The sequence below is a fragment of the Pipistrellus kuhlii genome, unplaced genomic scaffold (genome assembly GCF_014108245.1).
Source record: "Pipistrellus kuhlii isolate mPipKuh1 unplaced genomic scaffold, mPipKuh1.p scaffold_m20_p_31, whole genome shotgun sequence".
NCBI classification, from domain to species: domain Eukaryota; kingdom Metazoa; phylum Chordata; class Mammalia; order Chiroptera; family Vespertilionidae; genus Pipistrellus; species Pipistrellus kuhlii.
In genome coordinates this window covers 3,099,718-3,124,252 of record NW_023425531.1, presented here as the reverse complement: position 1 = coordinate 3,124,252, position 24,535 = coordinate 3,099,718, and the positions used below count along the sequence as shown (strand labels likewise).

Here is a 24,535-nt window from a genome sequence, read left to right as displayed (position 1 = left end):
TAAAGCAACAAGCAGACTGTCAAATTCCAGCGGGGAGGTTGGGGAGATCTGGGGGAGATAAGAGATCAACTGAAGGACTTGTATACATGCATATAAGTACAACCAATGGACACAAAACTCTGGGGAAGGAGGGTATGTACGGGAGGTGGGGGGCATTGGTATATGTACAAAAAATAATAATTTAAAAATATATATATATTTTAAAAAATAATAAAAATAAAAATGAAAAAATAAATAAAGTCCTTCTCTGATACTGTGTCAAAAAAATTAATTAATTAAATAAAATGCCCATACTACTCACAGATTCAATGCAATCCCTATTAAAATACCAACAATATATTTCACAGATCTAAAACAAATATTCCAAAAATGTATGTGGAACTAAAAAAGACCCCAAATAGCCACAGCAATCTTGAGAAAGAAGAGCAAAGTTGGAGGAATCACAATACCAGATCTCAAGTTATATTACAAAGCCACTGTAATCAAAACAGCCAGCTACTGGCACAAGAGTAGGCATACAGATAATGAAACAGAACAGAGACACCAGAAATCGACCCAAGCCATTACACTCAATTAATATTTGACAAAGGAGGCCAGAACATACAATGCTGTCAAGACAGTCTCTTCAATAAATGGTGTTGGGAAAATTGGACAGATGCATGCAAAAGAAGAAAGAAAAGAAAGAAAAGAAAGAAAGAAAAAGAGAGAGAGGGGGGGGGAGGGAAAGAAAGAAAGAAAGAAAGAAAGAAAGAAAGAAAGAAGAAAGAAAGAAAGAAAGAAAGAAAGAAAGAAAGAAAGAAAGAAAGAAAGAAGAAAGAAAGAAAGAAAGAGAGAAAGAAAGAAAGAAAGAAAGAAAGAAAGAAGAAAGAAGAAACGAATAAAAAGACAATAATAAAAAGAAATACCGCAGGGAAAACGGGAGGTCTGGTCTTGATGTGCGGGGTGTATTAGTACTTTCATTTCTTCTGAAGTCTCCTGTCAGCCTTCCTGCTCCTTCTTCCGTGTCTTCCTCTATCGTCCTGCCCCACTCCCGCCCTCCCTCTCCCTCCATCCCTCCATCCCCCTCCCTCTCTCTCCGCTCCCCCTCCTTCTTTCTTCTTTCTTTCTTTCTTTCTTTTCTTTCTTCTTCTTCTTCCTCCCTCCTCTCTCTCTCGCCTCGTACTCTCTCGCTCTCTCTCTCCTCTCTCTCTCCCTCCCTCGCCCCTCCCCCCTCCCGCCCCCCCTCCCTCCCTCCCTCCCTCCCTCCCTCCCTCCCTGCTCTCTTACCTCTTGCGCTTTCTCGCTTGCTCTCCTTCCTTCCTTCCTTCCGTCCTCCTTCCTTCCTCCTCTTCCTTCCTTCCCTTCCTCCTCCCCTTCCTCCTCCCTTCCCTCATTCTCCCCTCCTTCTCCCCTTTCCACCCTCCTCCCCTCCCCCTTTTTCCCCTCTTTACCTTTCATTCCTGTACCACCATAAATCCCCCCTCCTCCTAGAAGAAACCATAGGCAGCAAAATCTCAGACATGTCTCATAGCAATATGTTTACAGATACATCTCCTAGGACAAAGGAAACTAAGGAGAAAATAAACAAATGGGACTACATCAGAATAAAAGCTTCTGCACAGCAAAAGAAACCATCAACAAATGAAAAGGGAGCCCACTGTATGGGAGAACATATTTGTAATGATACATCTGATAAAGGGTTAATATCCAAAATATATAAGGAACTCGTACAACCTTAGAAGATAAACAATCCAATTAAAAATAGGCAAAGGACCTAAATAGACACTTCTCCAAAGAAGGCATACAGATGGCCAAGAGACATCTGAAAAAATGCTCAAAGTCACCGATCATCAGAGAGATTCACATTAGTCAGAATGGCTGCCATCAACAAATCAACAAATGACAAGTGCTGGTGAGGATGTGAAACAAGTGCACTGCTGGTGGGAATGCAGCCTGGTGCAGCCACTGTGGAGAACAGTATGGAGTTTCCTCAAAAAATTAAGTATGAAACTGCCATTTGTCCCAGTGATCCCAATTCTAGAAATATATCCTAAGAAATCAGAAAGAATGTATGCATACCAATGTTCGCAGCAGCACAATTTATAATAGCTAAGACCTGGAAACAGCCCAAGTGCTCACCAGCAGATGGGTGGATAAAAAAAACTGTGTTATATTTATATCATGGAATACTATGCAGCGGTAAAAAGAAGGATCTCTTACCCTTTGAGACAGCATGGAGAAAGGGCATGGAGAGCATCATGCTAAGTGAAATAAGCCAGTCAGAGAAAGACAAGTATCGCATGATCTCACTCATATGTGGAATCTAATGAACAAATAAAACTGATGAACAAAATATATCCAGAGATATAGAAGCATTGAACAGATTGCAGAATCTCAAAGGGAAGTCGGGGGATGGTGGGTGGGAAGAGCCAAAGAACCAAAGAACTTGTATGCATATGTGCATAATCCATAGATGCAGACACAGGGTAGTAAAGGCCTGGGGCCAAGGCCAAGGGGGCGGTTAAAGGGCTATCAGGGAGGGACATCTGTAATGCTTTCAGCAATGAAATGTCTGTCCATCCCAGGGAACAGAAGAAAGCTGTAGCTGCAGGAGGGAAACAGCTGAAGGGGAAGAGGAGTCACCGGTAGAGCCCCGTTCGCTGCCCTGTCCATCCTGGGCCTGCGCCTTGGGATGGTGGCCACAGAGACCCACCAGCCTGGGCCCCTGAGCATCTTCACCCCGGCAGACTTCTAGAAACCGCTCTGAGGACCTCCCTCACCAGGCACGCATCGGAGCATTGCTTATAATGAAAATGGACGCGCCCTCGCTGGCCACCTCCAGCACCTGGGAGTAAAGGGCTCTCTGACCACACAAGGAAGGCCACAGAGTCACCCGAGGAGACGGTGGCACCTCACATGTCATCGTGGCCGTGTGTGAGGGACAGCGGAGGGGGTGCGCAGGAGGGTGTCGGCAGGGTGGGGGGAGTGTTTGCATTTTGTAATGTTCTCTGGTGAATACACACTGCTTCAGCAGTGAGGAAGAATTAAAGAAAAACGTACAGCAGAAAAAAAGAATGTCTGTAAGGAAACGCTAGGGGATCCTAAAGAAAATTCTAGTACCCTAAGAGTCAAATGAGTTATAGCACAGAAAGAACCCCAGTAAGGAACAGAAAACAGAACCCAGTTATGTAATTCAGAAAGGCCTGCAGAGGCTGCCAGACTCCCACAGAGACCCAAACAGACCTTCTGGAACTCAAACCAGGCCAGAGCAAACACACAAAAGTAACAGGACCCACCCAGCAGCGGCGAAAGGTTAGCGTGCGAGCCCAGAGCCAACGGGAGTGGAAGGCAGAGGAGGCAGCACACCGCGCGCTGACTCCCTTCGGGTGCCAGTGCCGGCTTCGGGTTGGGGCAGAGGGGCAGCCGCAAAGCACTCCCCATAGCCCTGAGGGACCCTCTCTGAAGCTGATGCCAAGAGAAAGGAGTCCTACTCCCCGTCTTCTGTGTCAGCTCAGGCCCTGCGTCAGGCAGCCCCTCTCGCAGAATGGAAAGACCCCAGACCCAGCTTCCCCGCTGACTGCTGGAGTGGGGGTGCAGAGCACACAGGAGGTGACAAATAACGGCAAACACTGTACAGCACACCTTCGATGCTCAGCTCTGTTCAAATACTACATGTACACACACACTCTAACCTTCTCAGTGCCTATGATTATCCCCATTTCATAGATGAGAAAACTGAGGCTCAGAGAAGTTAAGTAACTTGCCCAAGGTCACAGAATTCATGAACAGCAGAGCCGGGATTCAGGCCCAGGAGCCGAGGCGCCAGAGCCCATGCTCTGAACCACTCAGCAATCCTCTCTTGACAATCCAAAGACAGTGAACCAGGTTTTCCCAGATCCTGGGCAGCTGTTGTAAGAAGTTATCTCACGGGAAGTCACATAGAAAGCCTCAGAGCCTGTATCACTGCACTCCTCACCGGCTGGGAAGAGAGCCGGAGCTCCCTGGGAAAAACCCCTCTCCACCCACCACCCCACTACTCGCTCCGCGGTCCTCAGTATTCTCTACAACAGTGTTTCCCAAAGTGTGGCACGCGTACCCCCAGGGGTACGGGAAGAGTTTGGTGAGGGTACACGTTGCACCGGAGTTTGGTGGGGATATACACTGCACCGTACTTAGCTGTGCCTAATTCTACGTTCTCATGAGTATGAGGGGTACTCAGCGTTACGAAAATTATAGAAGGGGTACACATATGTCAAAAGTTTGGGAAACACTGCTCTACAACATCCTACGTGCCCGCAACACGTGCAAAGCAGCTCTCAGCAGGGCCTGCTGCACAAACCACTGAACCACACTGCCTCTCAGCAAGTGTCCACAGCAAAGACAGGTCCAAACTCCAGCTTCATGGCCTGTGCACAGCTGTGTACCTCTCTCTGCAACTCCATCCCAGGCTGGAAGAGATGACAGTATTCAAGTCCCACTTCCCACAGATTTGGGGGGTTTTTTGGTTTTTTGGGGTTTTTTTTTTGCAAATTTACTGACTTGCTAAAATTGCTTATTCCCCCCAAACCAATACTCGATGAGGTGTTTTGTGATTGTGGAAAGGCTGCAGTGAGCAGCAAGCCAGAGTCACCTGCACACAGTCCCAGCGGGGATCTGCTGAAAGGCGTGTTCCAGCTTCTGCTGTAAACTTGGCGGTGTATTTAGCACCACGTTGTGATTTTGTGCCTTTTGTTGGAAACAGCTGTTTAAAGTGTGCCCTCCCCACTCCCCACTCCTCCCCACCTCCATCTTTGTTCCTAGGGGACAAGGAAGGTATGAGGCCTCTTCAACTATGTGGGTTAAATAAGCTTCATTCAGGCAGGAGTTTCAGGGCAGCTGACCGTGAGTTCAATGTTAAGTCAACGAAAGATAATAAAGTGTCTTTCAGCAAAGACACTCACATCTATTGACAAACTGCCCTGGCCAGAGGCTCGGGAGCAAAGGCTGAGCATTCACTCCTTCAGTCTTTGTGGAGCTTTTACAGGACCAGGCAAACAACCAGCTGGCCGCGCACAGCGCCGTGGGCCCCGCACAGCACAGCGGGTAAACGGCTGTAGTGTGAAGACTGAGACGAAATGGAAGAGAACCGGCCTCACAGAACAGCAGGCATTCTCAGTGCACAGGAGGTGACGGGGACCATTGTGTGGCCCAGATAAGCACAAAGGAGCTTTGAGGCCGGCACTCTCCTGGGGAGGAGGCGGGGTCAGTGCTGCCTCAGGGAGGAAAGGACTCCAGGGACCTCCAGGTGGTGCATGGGCCAGGACACTGCCCTTGGTTTTCCTCGGGGAGCATTCTGAGGCATCTAGGTGGTCAGCAAGCCAGATGGGTCATGTGACTCAGGGTAGGCCCATCAGAAGTTCCCTCCCTGGACTTTGCCTCTGCAACGGACCCTTAGGTCTTGCTTCCTAGATCCCTGGAATTTCTTGGTTTCAGAACTTTCCAAAGCCCAGTTCTTCATCATTTCGTTCATGCGTCTGCTTTCTCCCACATCTTTTCAGTAAACTCATTTTTCCTTAAGTTATTTGGAATCTATTTATTTGTTCATCACAACCAAAGGGCCCTAACTAAAACAGGAATGTTCAAGGAACAGCCTTTGTCCACCCACCCTTCCCTGTGGCCAGCACCGCAGAACACAGGGCTCCCCAGAGCCACCGCTCTCCCCAGCGGCACACTTGGCTCGGAGCTCGGAGCTCGGTTCTTCCCGCGGGTGGATTTCACACCAGGGCTCCCAGAGATCCGAAGTTGGATCGCCAAGCCACTGCCAGGGCCCCAGCAGAACCCCGGAGGAGCAGAAAAACACTAAGAGGTGCTCAAATGTTGTTCTGCTTTCGAAACGGACAGAAACGGTGTATTCTGCAGACAGGAGCGTGGGCCCTGTGGAACTCACCTCCTCCCTCTCCGTGGTGCTGTGTTGTGTGGGTGTGGACAGCTGCTAAGCCGGTGGACAAGGGAAGTGCGGCAGGACTAGGGCGCTGGCCGTTAGCAAGGCTTTCCTCACTGTGTTGGCGAGTCTTTTGAGAGTCGGGAAAATGTGCTCAGCCTTCCATGCGCTACTGGGTGCCACGCGGGCCTAGAACACGGTTTGCCGTTGTGGCGCTTGTAGTGTGATTGCTTCTATAATGGCTTCCCGTCTGCTTCCCAGAGACTGCGCAGTCCACGAGTGAAGGAACAGCATCAGTCCTGGGCACCATGGCGTCTCCACACCTGGCGCTGAGCCTGGCACACAGATAGGGCCTCAAAACAGCACTGCAGGCATGAGGGATTACACCAGTGCATTTATGTCAACCTGGGGAAAGACCCGTAGAGGAATTCCATGCTCCAAGGCCCACGGGGCCAGGCTGATCGTGGGAAATGGGCAAACGGAGACTGGAGACGCTATATCCGTCCAAGGGCTCAGCCACTACTGGTTCTAGCCCGGGGGCCTGGGCAGGCGCAGAACCTGGGCTGCCGGTCATCATGAGCTTTCAAAAGCACCTCATTAAAATGTATGGGGTGAAATCCAATTTTTAAATGTAGGTTATTAATTTATTATTTTTTTATTGGTTTCAGAAGGAAGGGAGAGGGAGAGAGAAAGAAACATCAATGAGGAGAGAAATCACCAATTGGCTGTCTCCTGGGAATCGAGCTGCAACCCTGGTATGGGCCCTTGACCAGAATCGGACCCGGGACCTTTTAGTCAGCAGGCCGACGCTCTATCCACTGAGCCAAACCGGCTAGGGCGGCTTTTAATTTTTTTAACATCTAAGTCTTTCAGTTGAAGCAAAGCACATCTGGGGTGAGGTTCCTGGGACATCACCAGTGAGCTCTGCTAAAGAGGGGGCTCTTGGCCCTCAGTCCTGTCTCATTCAGTATTTTTATCGTAAGACGTGGGGAAAGGATCAAATGAGTCAAGTCTGAAAGCAGCCCATACGGAGAAAGCCAGTGACCATGCTGGAAGGCGGCAGTGGGACCTTAAACACACATACCTAACAGAATGGATTTAACTCGAGCACATTCACAAGCCCAGGAACGCAGCTTGGATGAAGAGGCGTCCAGATGAAGCAGCTATGAATCACTTACGGATTTCATTAGACAAAAAGCTCAGTGAATCAGCAGGGACAGGGCTGCCAGATAACTGCTAATGGTTTTAGATGAGTTAAATGTGTTATCGGCACCAGTGAAGGCAATGGGTGGCCCGCGTGTGGTGTGGTCTGCAAGTAAGATTAAGTTACCAATACTCCAAAATTAGGAAATTTCTTATACATATTCTGATTCCCTCTCTTTGTTATAAAAATGAAGATTCTGGCCACAGTGTTCCCACATTGTCAACAGCGGGCTCAGGCTGAGCAGTGGCCGCCCCTTTGAGATGGGACATTCCCCTTTTGGTTTGCCACAGCCCCCACGGCCCCCTGTGGCCCCCCCGGCCCCCTGTGGCCCATCACCAACACTGTCCACAGCCAGTTTTCATCATACTTGGATCTTGCAGCACACTTCAAAGGAAACACACCTTCTGTACCCATATATCTAAGGGAAGAAGGGAAATAAAAGCTGTATTGAAAAAATGTATGTTTCCAAAAGCACTGGTGACTGACCACTGGGGCTCCCAGCACAGCGATGACCACACAATGTGGTGTTGGGATGCTTGGTCCCTGTGCAGGGACAGGCAGGTGCCGGCTACTGTTACCAGGGTTTTCAGATCCACGGCGAAGGAAGCCCATGGACAAGCTGGAAGACTGAGGACAGTTCCAGAACTTTCTGTTCATGCATGGTATGGAATTCTATGCTGTCCTTTTTTTCTTTTTAACGGCAATATATTCTGACATGGAAAGACAGGCCTTGCTGGTGACATTGGGAAGCTGTGGAACTGGATGCTTAGCCTAATACTATTTTAGAACTACATGAGCACATGGCTATAGATGTGTGCTTGTCATGAGCACAGAAGAGCCGTTTTCCTGTTCAACCCCGAAGTTCAGAGATTCTGGGAAGTTTCTGCACTCACAGCGCCAACTATGAGATCACAAAGTGGCCAGTGACTCCGGAGCAGACGGCAGGAAGTGTGCAGGGAGGTTAGCAGCAATGAGACTGAGAGGGAGCATCGGTCTGAGAGCCTCCTAAAGCAGCTGCACCAACAGCAGCTGCCTCTAGCGAACATCTTTTAGGGTATCTGCCCATCCCTGGCAAACTTCTCTGAAACCCACAAGGCAGTGTCTTCCCTGTCCTGACTCCCCACCCCCTGCACACACACACACACCGCTGAATGGTCAGGGATGGGCACCAGAAGCAAAGAAGAACGATCAGATTATCCCAGAAACTTGGAATGAGACATAAGAGAGGCTATCTGTCCCAGGGGGGAAGCGTGAATATGGCCCAAAACAGTGGCTGATCCAGGGCAGACAGCCAGGGAAGACAGAGGAAAGAGAACAGCAGGCCCGTGGGACAAAGAAACCCGTGGCCCGGAGACAGCGGGCTGGAAGAGGCCGTCTGCCGGAGTTCCTGCGGCTTCCCGTTCTGTCCGGCCCGTGATGTCCCGCACACACTGAGAACAACACTAACGGCGACAGTTCACACAGAGACGCTCCCGTCCGCACACTGCAAGCGCTTCGCCTTTAGGAAATCATTCCATTTTCTTGAAAGCCCTACGAGGCAGCTAATACAATAGTATTGCTCTTCCCCTATTTGTAGGGGAGGAAACTGAGGCACAAGGTTTAAGCTCACAAAGGTTGCCCAGTAGGAGTGACAGAGCCAAAATCTGAATCCAAACAGTATGGCTCCTAAGGCCTTGCATTTAACCAGTAACTAATCGACCTCATGGCCAAAGTTTGCTTCCATGAATTTCCATCACTTATGAGCCAAAGAGGCCTGCCTGAGGCAGAGGCGCGTGGACCTGCCGGTGGGAAAACCCTGCCGGTGGGAAAACCCTGCCGAAGGCAGAGGCACGAGGACCTGCCGGTGGGAAAACCCTGCTGGAGGCAGAGGCGCGTGGACCTGCCGGTGGGAAAGCAGCAGTGCAGGGTGCTGACCTGGGAACTGGCCTGACTCGCTGTGTGGGCCGGTAAAGGACTGTTTCCTGCACTGAGGATGGCTGCTGGCCCCAGGGAAGAGCTGGGGGAAGCCATTTAGATGCCCAAAGCATCCCTTTGACAAATATGACTTGAGCATCCACCATGGTTCTAGGTGTCAGGAAAATAGCAGAAAACAAGGCAGGTAAGGTCTCTGCTCTCCCAAAGCTGACTTTCTAGCAGAGGGAGACGGAGTAACCCTTCAAATGTGGTCACCCCTTGATATGTGGGATACTCCAAGTGGGTGCCTAAGCCAGATAGGGCTGGACATGCTGCCTTTTCCTATGCATGCATCCCTATTTCTTATAACTTAGGCACAATAAGAATTTAACAATAAGTAATGATAAAATAGAACAATTCTAACAATACACTGTATTAAAAGTTATGTGAATATGGTCCCTGTCTAAAAATATCTTCTTGTAGTGTACTCAGCCTCCTTCTGGTGGTGAAGTGAGGGGACACAGTGCTGTGTGATGACATGAAGTGAGGGACACAGTGCTGTGTGATACATGAAGTGAGGGGACACAGTGCTGTGTGATACATGAAGTGAGGGGTCACAGTGCTGTGTGATACATGAAGTGAGGGGACACAGTGCTGTGTGATGGGATGAAGTGAGGGGGCACAGTGCTGTGTGATGGGATGAAGTGAGGGACACAGTGCTGTGTGATACATGAAGTGAGGGACACAGTGCTGTGTGATACATGAAGTGAGGGACACAGTGCTGTGTGATGAGATGAAGTGAGGGGACACAGTGCTGTGTGATGGGATGAAGTGAGGGGACACAGTGCTGTGTGATGGGATGAAGTGAGGGACTCAGTGCTGTGTGATGGGATGAAGTGAGGGACACAGTGCTGTGTGATACATGAAGTGAGGGACACAGTGTCTGTGTGATGACATGAAGTGAGGGGACACAGTGCTGTGTGATGACATGAAGTGAGGGGACACAGTGCCGTGTGATGACATGAAGTGAGGGGACACAGTGCTGTGTAATACATGAAGTGAGGGAGCACAGTGCTGTGTGATGAATGGGAATCAGCATTGTGACGTAGTGTTAGGCTACTACAAGGTGAATGGCACACAACATTGTGAAACCCTCAGTGGACCTGGTAACCAAGATGGCTGCTAAATGCCAAATAGGTGGGGAACGTGTTCATCGCAGACACGCTGGACAAAGGGATAAGTCACGTCCTGAGTGGGAGATTCCATCGCACTACTCAGAATGATGCCCAATTTAAAATGTGTGAACTGTCTACTTCCGAAATTTTCATTTTCTATTTCCAGACAGTGGTTCACCACAGGTCACTGAAACTATGGAAGGGAAGTAGATTCGGGAGAGCGTGGGGAGCTGCTGTGGTTGCAGATGCTGTGGAAGAGGAGCCAATGGACGTGATGAGGGTGGGGGAAGGGGTGGTTGGCTAGGCAGCTGGAGGAGAGTCCGCGGGACACGTGGGCTGAGCAACAAGGCCGAGCAGGCGCCTGATCCTCAGGTAGCGGCCGAGAGCGGCACCGCGGTGGGGAGAGCCTGGCAAACTCGGGGAACAGAAAGAAGGCCTGTGGTTGGAGGCACGTTCCTTCCACATGTCTGTTTGGGCCCTCTGTGTGCCAGGCGTGTGGAGAGAATGGCGCCCACGCTCAGACCCGGCCTCCGGTAACACAGACTAACGGAGTCGGTGTGGTGGTTCCAAACATGCCGATCTTCTCCCAGCCTCCTGCTCCTCTCTGGGACTCGCTTTGGGCCAGGGGCAGTGTCCCGATTCTGTGGCTCTGCTCCCGTGTCATTCACATCTCAAGAGGCAGCTCCCACTTGGTCTTTGGCTGAGGGGGAAGAGCAATGGCCAGGCCACAGCACCCGCCTCGGCTTAGATCCGCTTAAACCGAGTGGAGTGGATCCTGTCTGCTCCAGGTCCACTGGCCAATTTGTGTCACAACGGTGGTCCGTGAGGTCCGAAAGGCTGGCGACAGCTGCTTTGGATCACATAGCGATGAGCAGGGTGTGTGATCCCCTCACAGGGAGAAAGCCAACAGACTCAGTGACAGATTCCACCACGGAGACCTGGGGCAAGTCCTCTCACTTCTCTCTCCCTCTGTGCAGTGAGAGCACCTGCTTCAGATCGAGCTCGAGCACATGCGTCCCCCCCTTTCCACCTTCTGAGAGTCTGCCAGGCAGCTCACACCAAAGCCAGAAAGACCTCGGCAGAGCAGTTGGTAGAATATGCGGTCCAAGATCGGGAACCAGCCAAAGCAAGCCCCAGTGGCCTGAGTCTTCCTCTGAGGTGGGTGCACCCTCCCGAGTCAGCCACCGTCCCCTATGGCCCCCAGGGCAGCGCCAGTTCGAGAACCAAAGAAACAGCGGGAGGGGAGGGGTCACTCTGGTAGATAACCTAGTGTGAGGAAGAGCATCCATTTTGGAATCTGCTTGTGGCTCTGGGACTTATTTGCTGTATGTCCTTAGACAACGTAATGCTTGAGCCTCAGATTGTCAGTGAAATGGGGACAACAAATTATTTGTCATAGGTTACTGTGAAAAAATTTTTTCTTTTTTGGGTTAAGGCAGTGGGTGTTTTATTCTTATCTTTGCATGTTTTAAGTCAAAACTATCCTAACAGACACCAACAGTGACCTCTAAGTGGCCTAACACCTTCCCTGTGATCACTTCCAGGAGGACCCTGTGGCTCTAGTCCTCTCTCCTCGCATCTGTCACCTTCCCTGGCGTCAGCCCAGCTCCTGTGTCTTTATCACTTGGTTTGCACCTGGTCAGCTCATTTTAGAGATGGTTTCCTACATGAGCATGTATTTCTTCACTTCCTGCTCTTCCACTGATGTTCTTTTTTTTTTTTTTTCTTTTTTTTGTTACTGTGAAAACTACATAAGGTAATTCACATATATGACTTATTACTTTGTCTGGCCCAAACAAGTGTCCAATAAAAAGAAACTCTTATTAAGAATGATGATTCTCTCATCATTGATGTTTCTCTCTCTCCCTTCCTCTCTGAAATCAACAAAACAGAATAAAAAAAGAAACTCTAATAATGGCATAAATGTCCAAGTATTTCAAATCAGCCTTTTGCATCCAGTATAGGAAAGTCCTTGCTTATGCCAAGTCCTTGATAGTAGAAATCTGAATTCAAATTTTTTTAATGTTTTAATTGATTTTCAGAGAGAGAGGAAGAGAGAGAGATAGAGAGAAACATCATTGATCGGCTGCTTCCCTTCTGGGGAACGACTGGTCCTGATTCAAGAATTTAACTGCAATCTCTTGGTTCTTGGGTCAAGGCTCAACCACTGAGCTACGTGGCCTGGCCTGAGTTCCATTTTGTTTCCGATTCTACAATACGGAACAGGGCACAGCTCCCTGGGAACCCCACAGTGATGCCCTGACCTTGCTATAAAGGACTTTCAATTCTTTCTAAAGGATCTTAAAGAAATATTGTAAAAGGTGCAGAGGGCCTTTCTGAAAGTAATAAATGGATGCGGACCATGATCACATCAGTTTCCCCGGCCTTGTATTCAAACAGTACGTCAGCAAAGGCTGCTGTCAGTTCAAGGGACCCTAGCAAGCAGCCCCTCCCACCCCTGGATCCCCCCCCCTCCCATTTTCCCCCCCGCCCCCCCACCCAAGCCAAGGAAAGGATCTCCATTTACTATCTTTGGAGCTGGAGCCCGTTTTATGCTGGTGGATGTTTTTAGCAACAAAGCTTATTCCATCTCCTAGCCGGAGGACATGTCACCAATTACTCGGAAAACATGAATAATTAAACAAACTTCTCTCAAGAGAGAGAGAGACACCAAATGGAAGTGTCTGGGTAAGAGTGAAAGGTTACAGATAATAACCTCCCTGTGACTCACACCGTTTGTCTACTTCTAAGTCTGATCAAGCTTTCAAAGTTTACCCAAGACGGAACAACTTGTGACCCTGAGCTAATCGCTCAGTCTCTCGGAGCCTCTGTTTTCTCGTCTTTAAAGAGGAAATAATGGATTGCTTTGAAATGCTCTGTTAGGTCTGAAGGAGTGTATCATTCCAGACATGGTGACGCAGGACTCAGGACGTGATCAAAATAGACCAGAACCAACACAAGCACAAATCACTTGCGAAGGACTGGTGTCCAGCAGTCTTAAGTAAAAAAACAACAAAATGTCAAAAAGGGGGAGTGGGGGCAGATTCAGAGAAGATAAAATACAACCATCCAATAAATATGTTAAAAGATGCTCAACCTCACTAGTAATCAAGAAAATTAAATGCCTACTAAAATTAAATGTCATTTTTCTCCCATCGAATTAGGAGGGGGGAAAAGCTTGACGATATCATGACTTGGGGAGAAAGCAGTGAAAGGAAAGGCACAGTTCCAGTGAGAATGCACACCGCCCGGCCACTCCGGGCAACTGGGCAGCATCTCACAGTGTGACTCATGTACACCCCATGGCCCGCCATTCCACTTCTCAGAAACTAGAGAGATGTCTGCATATGTGAGACATGTGCAGGATGCGTACCGACGTACCACCCCTGAAAAACTGGAATCTAAATGTTCCTCAACAGGGGAATGGCCGCTGGACAGGTGCAGAATGGGTGCCTGGAATATGCCTCCCTGAAATGTGGATCATTTTGAGCTGAAGACAATGAAGCCCAAAAGGCTGGGGAAGAGCTTTCACACTCCTTTAACCGCCTACAGCATTCACACAGGGTCCTGCCAGCGACCTCCACAGAGTATGGGCTGGGTGTGGGGACAGGACCCAGGCAGGGTTTGCAGACCAAAGTCCTCCTGCATCCCATTGTCTCTGAGGGCTCAGCAAACATTTGCTTTTCCATCTCCATGGGAATTGCCTTCCCAGACTGGGAAGTCCCAGGCTCCTGCCTCTTCTCCTTACTACAGAATGGCATCTAAGCCCCAATTGCCTGGCTGCCTGTGAGTCCCATATTCTTAAGCCCCCTATGTAAGAAATTCACTTTTTTCCCAATGAATGACTTATGTTAATTTGATTATCAGACCAGCAGAAAAAGATAGAAGGGCAGAGGGACATTTTTGCCCCCTGACACCACAATATGGAGTGATAGACCCTCCCTTCCCCCAGCTGATGGACGGAGAATGACATAAACTACATCTGTGGCCTGGACATTCCTGAACACTGAACCACCAATCAGCACCTGCCAAATACCCTAAGCCCCCGATTCCTAAGTCCCTAGGTCCCTAGTCATGTGCTTTACATGAAGCCACCAATCAATGCCTGCAGAGTGCCCTAAGCCCCATCCCTTCCCTTTCCTCCCCTCAAAAGGTGCCTCCACCCCTGCACCAGGCTCTCTTCCTCTGGGAGGCAGCCCCGCAGGGTCTTCTCCTCTAAGAAAGCCTGGGTCCTGGCTTTTGGCCTCTGTCTCGTCTTTCATGGAGAAAGTGCGTTCTCATGGATTACTACAGAGCAGCTGAAAACAGAAGAGATTGTTCTTCAAGACTGTCAGTGAAAAAGCAAGTTGCAGGATGACACCATTTAGTAAATCACATACAAACACAAACTCTACTATAACCTACACAAGAAAAGTTCTAAAAGGAGACAGTTCTGATGGTGACCTCTGGGGGAGGGAGAGGGGCCTTGATTAGGATGTCAAAGAGCCACCAGGCCTTTCACTATATCCATGACTGCTTATTTTGATGAGACTGTCCTTAAGCATGTCCTATGAACTTAATTATTTTTTGCACTATGGGTCACGCTCAGCGCATCATCCACGGTGGAAAATAAAAGCTCGACAACTCCAGAAGCAACAAAGATATGCTTGTGGGGGAAACATGGTCATAATTATTACCACGTGACTGAGACTTCTGTCTTCCCTGAAGCTTGCTCTTCACTGAGAAACAGGAAGCCACAGCACACCTGGCTTTTTTGCGACTCTAACAGCCTAAGACCTACAGGCTCACTCCCTACCCAGAGGCAATAATTAGTATTTTTAATGCTGACACTTTACAATCAATCAAGTTGGCAACTGATGTACTTATGGGCTTACACTTCTGTGTGAAAAGAAGGGAAATGCTTTAGGGGTGGAAGAAGAGCAAGGGGTTGAATTCAACAGGATCCACAGAACCTGAGTGCAATGTGGTCAGGTAGGGTTCCAGCCTCAGAATGAATTGGGTAGAGAGTGAATGTGAAGTCTTTTAAAAAAGGAGATTCTTCAGCACAGCATCCAGAGTCTTCATAATCTGGCATAAGTCTACCTCCCAGAAACTTCACAGCTCCATCTAGTCAGGAGGGCAGAGTCTGTGCCAAGTATCCAGGAAAGACCGATGACAATGGAGGGGAGGAACTCACCAAGTGAAACACAGTGACCAGCCCAGAAGAGCCCAGCTGATCCATCCGCTGTCTCTTCCATTAAGAGGCCTCAGAGGCCCTGATCATAAGAAATGTCCTCTCTCTCAGCTGGCCAGCTCAGCTGGTGAGCATTGTCCTGCTACGTCAAGGCTGTGCATTCAATCCCCAGTCAGGGCACATGCAAGAATCAACCAATGAACAAATACATAAGTGGAACAACAACTCTAACTCCTCTTCTCCCTCTCTCTCTCTCTCTCTCTCTCTCTCTCTCTCTCTCTCTCTCTCTCTCTCTCTCTCTCTCTCTCTTTCTCTCTCTCATAAATAAATAAATAAATTTTTAAAACACACCAAGAAATATTCTATCTCCACTAAGGGTGGGGGAATGGAGAAGGCAATGCCTTATGTTTTCTGTGTTATCACAATGATATCATTGTAGTTAGCTAGTTACTGATAACAGAAGCCGAGCAAAGGGAAGGCCAGGCATTAGTCACTTGGGTAACTTCAAGAGGAAGCTGCAATTTCACTCCCCAGGAGCCCCAGCCCGGTCCCTGCAGAGCACTGGGGAAAGGGGTCCAACCAAGTGGAGACTGGTGCATTCGCAGTGAAGTGGGGGTGATATCAGGAAGGTACTTGTCTGTCAGTCATACTTGGGAACAGAGATCATTGGCCAGAATGGGTGTGGCCACTGCACGCCCCTGAACATTTGGGAATACTCCATCGCCTACCAGTGTTTCCCAAAGTGTGATACGCATACCCCCAGGGATACGGGAAGAGTTTGGTGGGGGTATGTGTTGCACCGGAGTTTGGTGGGGATATGCACTGCACCGTGCTTAGCTGCGCCTAATTCTGCGTTCTCATGAGTACGAGGGGTACTCAGCGTTACGAAAATTATAGAAGGGGTACACATATGTCAAAAGTTTGGGAAATGCCCTAGACAAAGGAATTCTCTCTCCTGTGCTTCTTGGCTCCCTTGCATCGGACCCCACAGGCAATGGGCGAATGGACTGCAGCGAGCCTGGTGCTGGGCTGGCCTGAGCTTCAGCGTGGACACTGGCTTTCATCCTAGCCCCACTGAAGCTAGCACCACACTTCCTCTTTGGGGGAGGAGGGAAATGGGACCTAGGAAACTCTGGGATGTAATTCCAGGGAATAAAGCTTTTATAATGCCTCTGGCTCCCATGCAACTCTCAGAGAATTCCTTTTCTCGAGATATCATTTGAGCAACAGGTGGAGAGGAGGACCCTAACAATGGCTCCTTGAATGCAGGAAATAAATCTCTCCTCACTTCAGGGAGGCTGAGAGAGATGCCCTGATCGCTCAAGTAAGGAATCCAGTGTCCAAAAGCCTGGTGAAGAAGCCATGTTACTTCTTACTCATGTACTGCCCAGGCCCAAGCTGTCTGCAGATCCCACACTAAGTGAGCACCCAAACCTAAGTGTATTTGTCCTGTCAATTCTTCACAAAAGTATTGATTCTCTGTCTAAAAAGTCTAAACAGCTAGCTGGTTCATCATTTCTCTGAGTGTCATTTATGATCTCCTCGCACACGTATTAAGTTGGCGGCTCTTCTGCTAGTCTGGTCCTGTGTCAGTTTTATGTCCCCCTTCCCTCCCATGAGAACTCCAGAAGGGTAGGAGGGCATTCTCCCCGCCTCCAGCGAAGCCAGGAATTCCCCTGTCTGCTCACTGCTGTGTCCCCGTAGCTCACATATATAGCAGGTGCTCAATGAGTATTTTCAGCCTTGAAGGTGAGGATTCTTCCAGAACTTCAGCAAGACGCTTAAAACATCGTGCCTGTGGTAAGACAGGTCACTGAGCAGAGACGGGGTTAGGAAGTAGGACTGGCAACGACTCTGTTTGGGAGGGACCTCTCCCGCTCCTGACGCAAAGGGCACAGCCATAAGAGTTTGTAAGGATTCTTCTCTGCGGCTCTGTGCTGGTTTGAAAGTTAAGATGCTTCATGGCAATGGCCCTACGAAGGAGAAAAAGAGACCCTTATGACAAACTTCTAAAGTCTGACCCTTAGCTTCACTAAGATTTTACTCCATGTCCATTAGTGACAAGACTGGTACAAAAATAAGAACAGTCACTTCCGCTTTTATTTTTTAAAACAGAGAGGGAAAAAACGTACTGAACTCTGAACTTCCTCTCTTTAAACCACAACTTACTACTGACTTACTCTGGTAAAATGACTGGCAAACACATACTCATCAGGCACCTCATTGGTGCTGACACTCTCTGTCCTAAACTCTGCCTGGACCATCGCCTACTGCTGTCAGCCTCTCAGGGAGCCAGCCCAGGGATCCAGGCTGGAAAGGACCGAAAGGCACCAAGGCTGCCAGGACCTGCCCGCCCAGCTCTGTGGCTGCTGCAGCCCCACTCTCGGGCAGGCACTGCCATGCCAAGATGAAACTGAGCCCAAGCTGGCAGGTGACGGAGGCACAAAGCCACAGCCAGCGCCCTGAGGGTGCTGAAGGCCGGGTGCAGCAGCCTGAGAGCGGCCGGCTCTGCACGCGGTGAGCTGTGATGCTGAGGAAGTGGCTTGGCTTCTCTGGGCACAGCCTTCCATACGGGAGCACATGAGGAGGAAAGATGTTTGTTCCGGTACGTCATGCAAACGCCAACCTTACCGCAGACAACAAGTAAAACTCTGGACAAAAATGTTTCTCATTCTTTTTTGTTTGACCTAAAAGCACCGGCAACGAAACAGAAGAAGTCAGGTTCTGGAGGGCGAGGCTGAGCGGGAAAGAGGAGAACGGCCGTTTGTCAGCGGTGCCTCGGACGGCAGGCTGCAGCCAGCACCCCGCAGGAGTCAAACTCCAGCACAAAGCCTCAGTCTCTGCCCGCAGAGCAGGAGACGGGCGTCAGGTGGGCCCCAGCTGCTAGAACAGAGCAGCCCGAGAGAGGAGGGGCCCCGATCCCTGTACAAACTCCATCCAAGGGTCCGGCTGCCTCTTGAACCGGGCATGCGTGAGGCAGCCTCAAAGAAGGTTCGAAGATAAAATCACCAGAATTGACATCTGAGCTGATGCCCAAGGGACAGTTTACCATCCAACCAGGCCAACAGCTTCCTAAGACAACAACATCAACATTCTCCCAGCACACAGCAGACCTCGACACGTGAAAGGAAAACCAGGAAAATATGACCCAGTCCTAACAGAAATTCTAATCAACCAAGGAAAAGGAGGAGGAACCGTTCCTACCAGGTCGGAGCAATAATCGGAAATTGTATGAGGCGCAATGTATTCAGCTGCACAACAGGAACCCCATCTCCAAATGGTTTAAGGACTAAGAGAACGTATTTCCGAACAAAACACGGTTCCCAGAGAAAGAGCCCGATCGAGGCCAGCCATTCAGCGCTCAAGGACATCCTGAGGACACGGCCCCTCTCCGTCTCCCACCTGCCACCACAGCAAGGCGCCTGGCACTTCATGGTCCACAGACAGCTGCCACGGCTCCAAGGTATGGCATGAAGTGCCTGAAGACAAATACTTTGTCCTGTGTCCCTGCTGCCCTGTGAGGGTGTTCCTCTCTGAGCTTACCGCAGCCTTCCTGGGGCCCAGGGGAGACCCGGCCCTGTGGCGAAGGCAGAGAACGAATCGGTGTGCGGCTAAACAGCGGTGAGCAGCTAGGGCTACGGGGATTATCATGGAGAGAGTAAAACCAACCCCAGTGGATTTATGGCTTAGAACTGGCAGACCAGCTCCATCCAACATGGCAGCTCATTTCACCTTGGATAACCTCTAGCCTCATTACAGTCCTACCTTAGCATACCAAACAACACACCCCACACTGCCTCGATTAAAAAAAAAAGCCCATATAAAGTCACAAAATCAGGGCTCTTCTGAGAAGTCTCCATCGCTTTCCCAGAAAAATCCTGAATATTCCTCCCCCGTAAGTCCCATATTCCTCTGTTAAATGAGCCTCAATAAAAAAGGTAAATCCCGCTTGGAAGGCCTGCTGTCCGTGGAGTAGCCACTCTTGTCTCACTGCTCACTGGCTCCCGTCTGAATTCGTTCTGCGGGATGCCAAGAACCCACAGGCATAGTGCACCCTCGGTCCCCAGACCCCAGAAGGCCTGTGCCACCTTCCGCCACACAGCTGGCCCACCGCTGGCTGAGCTGTTCTGCTATTAACAACCACAGCATCCTATTGGAAACAACTCCGGAGCTGGAAAGATGGTGACATTGGCTCTACAGAGAAGACAGGCACAAAAACACAATGAGAATTTAGATGATTACATTCAAGCAGCCACACAGCCTAAGGTTCCTTCATTCTTTTCATTTAAAAGGGAGATTAGCATGTTTTAGAAAGATGTTTAACACATAATAGAATGGCACTGAGACATTCTCCTTAACAACCAGAGGAATTATAAGAGAACTAAAGAAAAATGAAACTGTGTAATCCCGTGCTGTTTAATGCCATTTACAATTAAAACCTTCGCGTACCACCAGTAATACACTGTAGGGATTTTGAAAAATACAGCCTTGTATTAGTAACGCCCAAATCTTTACCTCCATCTCCGACTTCTCATTATTCTCAATTGCCTTTTGAACACCTACACCTGGATAAACCACAGGCATCCCAAACTCCACACAACTAATGCAGAATTCACTATTTCACCCCCACGCTCTCTCCTCTGCTAGAATTTCCTCTGCTCCTATGGCACCCTCATTCTCGAAGGTACCCCAACAAGCAGCCAGCAAAGTTCCTGCTACTGCTTTCTGTCCCACTGCAGGCAGCATGCTGCGAGGCCCCACACAAACACCATCCTCACAGCTGAGGGCCGCACTACCCTCACCGTTTACTTCTTTTTAAAGGTAGGAAGACAAGGAGAAGTTCGACGGGGCCTGTGGATCTGAAGCCAGATCTGTCTACCCCATTTCCCTGAAAATAAGACAGTGTCTTATATTAATTTTTTCTCCCAACGTTGCGCTAGGTCTTATTTTCAGGGAATGTCTTATCTTTCCATGCACTAGGTCTTATTTTCAGAGGATGTCTTATTTTCGGGGAAACATGGTAATTTCTCCCTTTACCGCCGCCCAGAGCACACACAGATCATCAGGCAAAAATCCCTCAACTGCCCTCTGAGCTTACGGTATTTCCCACCCGTTTTTCCTTCTGGTCCTTTCCACCCGGCTTCAACCTCCCTGAAGACGTCGTCCTTGCCTTGCTTGACTGCCCTTTTGTCAGCACTTAAGGCTGCTGACCTCACACCTTGAGATCCTGGAGGTATTTCTCTCCTGCTGTCCAAGTTCCCTGCCTTCTCTTTGCCCGCTCCCTCCAAGCTTAACCTTTCTCTTCAACTACTTCCTCCAAAGGCATCCTTTCTCTCTCTTGCTCCTCCCACCTCGCTGACACTGTTCCTTAGCTGTCACTGCTTCTGCTTCCTCAAAACTCAGCTTAGAACCCGGGCTCCTGTGCAGCCTCCCCAGGAGCCGGGAGGCGAGCTGCTCCAGCGCCCTCACCTCCCCCTCACCACCGCACAATGGCACAATGGCACGCTGTCAGAAATGCCTCACTGTGAGTCTTCCCTCCGAGACTGAGCTGCTGGGGCTCAGAAACAGGCCTTACTCCCCAACACTGCCCCTGCACGTGAGGGGACGGCCACACACTGCGCTGTGACGTCTTTTATGTTATTCTCCTCGGAGTGGATTTTCGGAAAGATACATAGGATGTGGCCATACACCCTGGTGTGCCACCACCTTCTGTGCCCTGGGCAAGGCCGCGCAGCTCTTGCTGAACCACAAGCTTCCAACCAGATGGCCTGTCTCCCTCTTCCAGTACTCCTTAGCTTCAGGACTCTGGGCGGTTATCTAACATCCCTGAGCCTTGGTTCCTTCGGGAGTGAGATGAGATTTCCTCTCGGGATGCTGCACGCTGTAAATAAGACCGTGTGTGAAGCGCTCCGTCCGAGGCCCCGATAAACCAGAGCCTCTCTCAGGGCAGTACCACTTGGCACGGGCGTGTCTGCCACCGGACCCCTCCCTCCCAACGTTGCAAGGACGTTCTTCCCACCCAGCAGCTCAGACACAGCGAAGTCAGCTGACTGCGGTCACATGGCCATTGAAAGACATGAGACCAGAGTCACTTTCTGAACTCTTTATGGAGGGTTATGGATAAAAATGCACAGAGTGCACATGCCCTCACTGGGAAGAAATAAATATTAATGGAAATATTTTCTCCTGTTAGGGAATTTCCACAGGCGGCCAGATTGTGCCAGCCTCTCCCTCTGCCGTGGTCAGCATGCTCTCCCGTCGTCCCTGCCTGGCTGCTGCCCTGCCCTCCCACCAAGCCCTGCAGAATCAGACCAGACGGACCTGGATTCCACACAGCCTCTGCCGTGCCTGAGCCTGCAGCACCTGCGCTGCATCCTCATGAAGCCCGTTTCCCTTTGGATGATGGGAATAAAAGTAACAGAAGATCTTAGTGGGGGGTGAAGATCCGGAGGGATGAACTCTGTAAAATGCCCAGCTTACTGCAAACCCCCAAATATCAGCAGCCTCTGTCATCGTGGTCACGATTCTATCGTCACCACCGCCAGCATCGTCCCTTCCGAAGGCTGCGTGCCTTTCTGCAATCCTGCACTCGGGGCTGTGCTTGATCCTCACTCCAGGGACTTCAGAAAACTGTCTTCCGTCTGGTGCCTCGCGTTCCCGGCATGAACTGGGGTAACAGTGCAGCAAGCTCCCAGGGCGGTGGGGACTGAGTGCTGTGTGTAAGCACTGAGGAGGGTGCCAGGCAGATGGTAAGGACTCAGTGGAGTCAGCATTTAAGAGCCTTCTGAGAAGGTGTCCAAGCAGTGGAAAATCCCCTGGCCTGCGTCCCCAGACAGCAGATCCTCCCAGGGACTCATACACTGAAGCAGGGCTAGTTCTGGCCCCAACTTCTTTTTTTCCTTGAACATGACTTTTTGTCCCATCTGAAGGGCCCTGCCCCCACAGGGGCCCTTGGCCCCAAGTCAGAGAATGCTGAACGGGAAGTGCAATGAGGCCGGCTGTTACAATGGGGGAGGGTAAAGGGGGCAGAGGCAGCAAGCTCCCTCAGGGCGCTCTCTGTACAGCCCGGAACAGCGCCCCTCCCGCCCTCTGTGCTGATTCTGCTCTCAACCCGCATTGTCTCCTGGATGGCCAGCTCCTTCTCTGCAGGAGGGACAGCTCTCTGCTGGCACTCCACACAGCACTCGGCACTTCACCGGGTGACAGGTCAGTCCACCAAAGCAAACAATTCCGTCTTAAAAATTCGTTTCCCACTGAGACCGGTTTGGCTCCGTGGATAGAGCGTCAGCCTATGGACTGAAGGGTCCCGACGGGTTTGGGTTCGATTCCGGTTGGGAGCACATGCCTTGGTTGCAGGCACGTCCTTGGGGGGAGGAAGGAACAGTGGTGGGAGTGGGAGCACCAAGGGCAGTGGTGGGAGCACAGGGGCAGTGGTGGGAGTGTTGGGGGCAGTGGTGGGAGCACAGGGGCAGAGATGGGAGCACAGGGGCAGTGGTGGGAGCACAGGGGCAGTGATGGGAGCACCAAGGGCAGTGGTGGGAGCACAGGGGCAGTGGTGGGAGTGTCGGGGGCAGTGGTGGGAGTGTTGGGGGCAGTGGTGGGAGCACAGGGACAGTGGTGGGAGCACGGAGGCAGTGGTGGGAGCACAGGGGCAGTTGTGGGAGCACAGGGAGTCGTGGGAGCTGGTGGGAGCACGGGGGCAGTTGTGGGAGCACGGGCAGTGGTGGGAGCACAGGGGCAGTGGTGGGAGCACGGGGGCAGTTGTGGGAGCATGGGCAGTGGTGGGAGCACAGGGGCAGTGGTGGGAGCTGGTGGGAGCACAGGAGCAGTGGTGGGAGCACAGGGGCAGTGGTGGAAGCACAAAGGCAGTGGTGGGAGTGTCGGGGGCAGTGGTGGGAGTACAGGGAGTGGTGGGAGCACGGGTAGCAATGGGAGCTAGTGGGAGCACAGGGGCAGTTGTGGGAGCACGGGCAGTGGTGGGAGCTGGTGGGAGCACAGGAGCAGTGGTGGGAGTGTTTCGTGTGCACTAAGCCTCACGCTGTGCCCTTATACACCATCTCCAGGTCTGCCACTTCCCTGTAAGGCAGGTCCTGTTATTAGGACTAAGGCTGAGTGCTGACCTGGGACCTGCCTGGATTCAGGTGCCGGTCAGCAGCTACACACTCCACTGAGCATGCTCAGAGAGCTGAGCAGCCAGGAGGCCTCACTGAAATGGGCCTGGTAAGTTCCCAAATGTGCCCCAAGCATCCCTCAGCTTCTCCCTCCCAGAGGAGGAGTGGGCGCCTCCTGTTTCCTCCTGACTTCCGGGGAGGCCTGTGAGGTGCTCCCACCCAGAGTGTGGTGGGTGGCACTGGGCAGCCCTGGGTGGTGGCTCGCATGGCAGCACCCGGAGCAGGGCCCGGCCGCCCCGGGCATCCCCGCCGGGAGGCTGCAGACAGCCTGCCTAGGCCACAAGGACCACCCGCTGAGCCAACCCAGATACTGAGCCACAAACACTGGGGCTAAATGAAATGGGCTATTTTAAGCACTAAGGGTGGAGGTGGTGTGTTATGCAATAATAGGTGACTGGTTTGTTCGGTGTCCAGTCAAACATCCAAAAGCACAACCCCCGCGATTCTTCTTCGGAGAGAGGACACATGAGGACACAGGAGCCCAGGAGAGAAGTGACCGGCGGCCCTGCCTCAGGAAGGGCGCTCAGGAAGGGCGCCCTCCGCAGGGAGCACTCTGACTGGCTGGAAATCCGGGATTCAGGCTGCTCTCCGCGCAGTGGCCATGGAGTCGGGCGGGATGGGGTCTGTCTGGCGTGTCAGCTCGGGCCGAGTTTGGGGAGCCCTCTCCGGGTGTAGCTGCACCTGCTCACTCTCCCTGCTGCAGAGCATCCCCATCCACCTGCTGCTCCCCTGCCAGTGGCAGTTCAAGGGGTTAAAGAAAATCCTTCCCACTCCGGCCTCCAGGCCCATGAGCCGAAGGCAGGGGCCTCGATGGGGAAATCCTTTACCTCCACAGAGAAAGGGGCCGCTGGGTCCCTCCGAAGTTAAGGCCGCAGTGCTCACACCTGCTGAACACCACTTGCCCCGGGCTCTCACGGGGCATCCATTTCCAACGCAAACAGAAAGGACCAGAGTTGTAAACTAGGAAGTGATGCACTCTCTATAAAGCCACAGATAGAGCGATCTAGCACCAAAACCCAA

General features: G+C 50.9%; 1 protein-coding gene across 2 annotated transcripts in view; it reads right to left on the bottom strand.

Annotated features, from left to right (window-relative positions):
* PRKCB (protein kinase C beta) overlaps positions 1-24,535 on the bottom strand; it is a 267,227-nt gene that overhangs the window by 232,443 nt on the left and 10,249 nt on the right. The window lies entirely within an intron of this gene.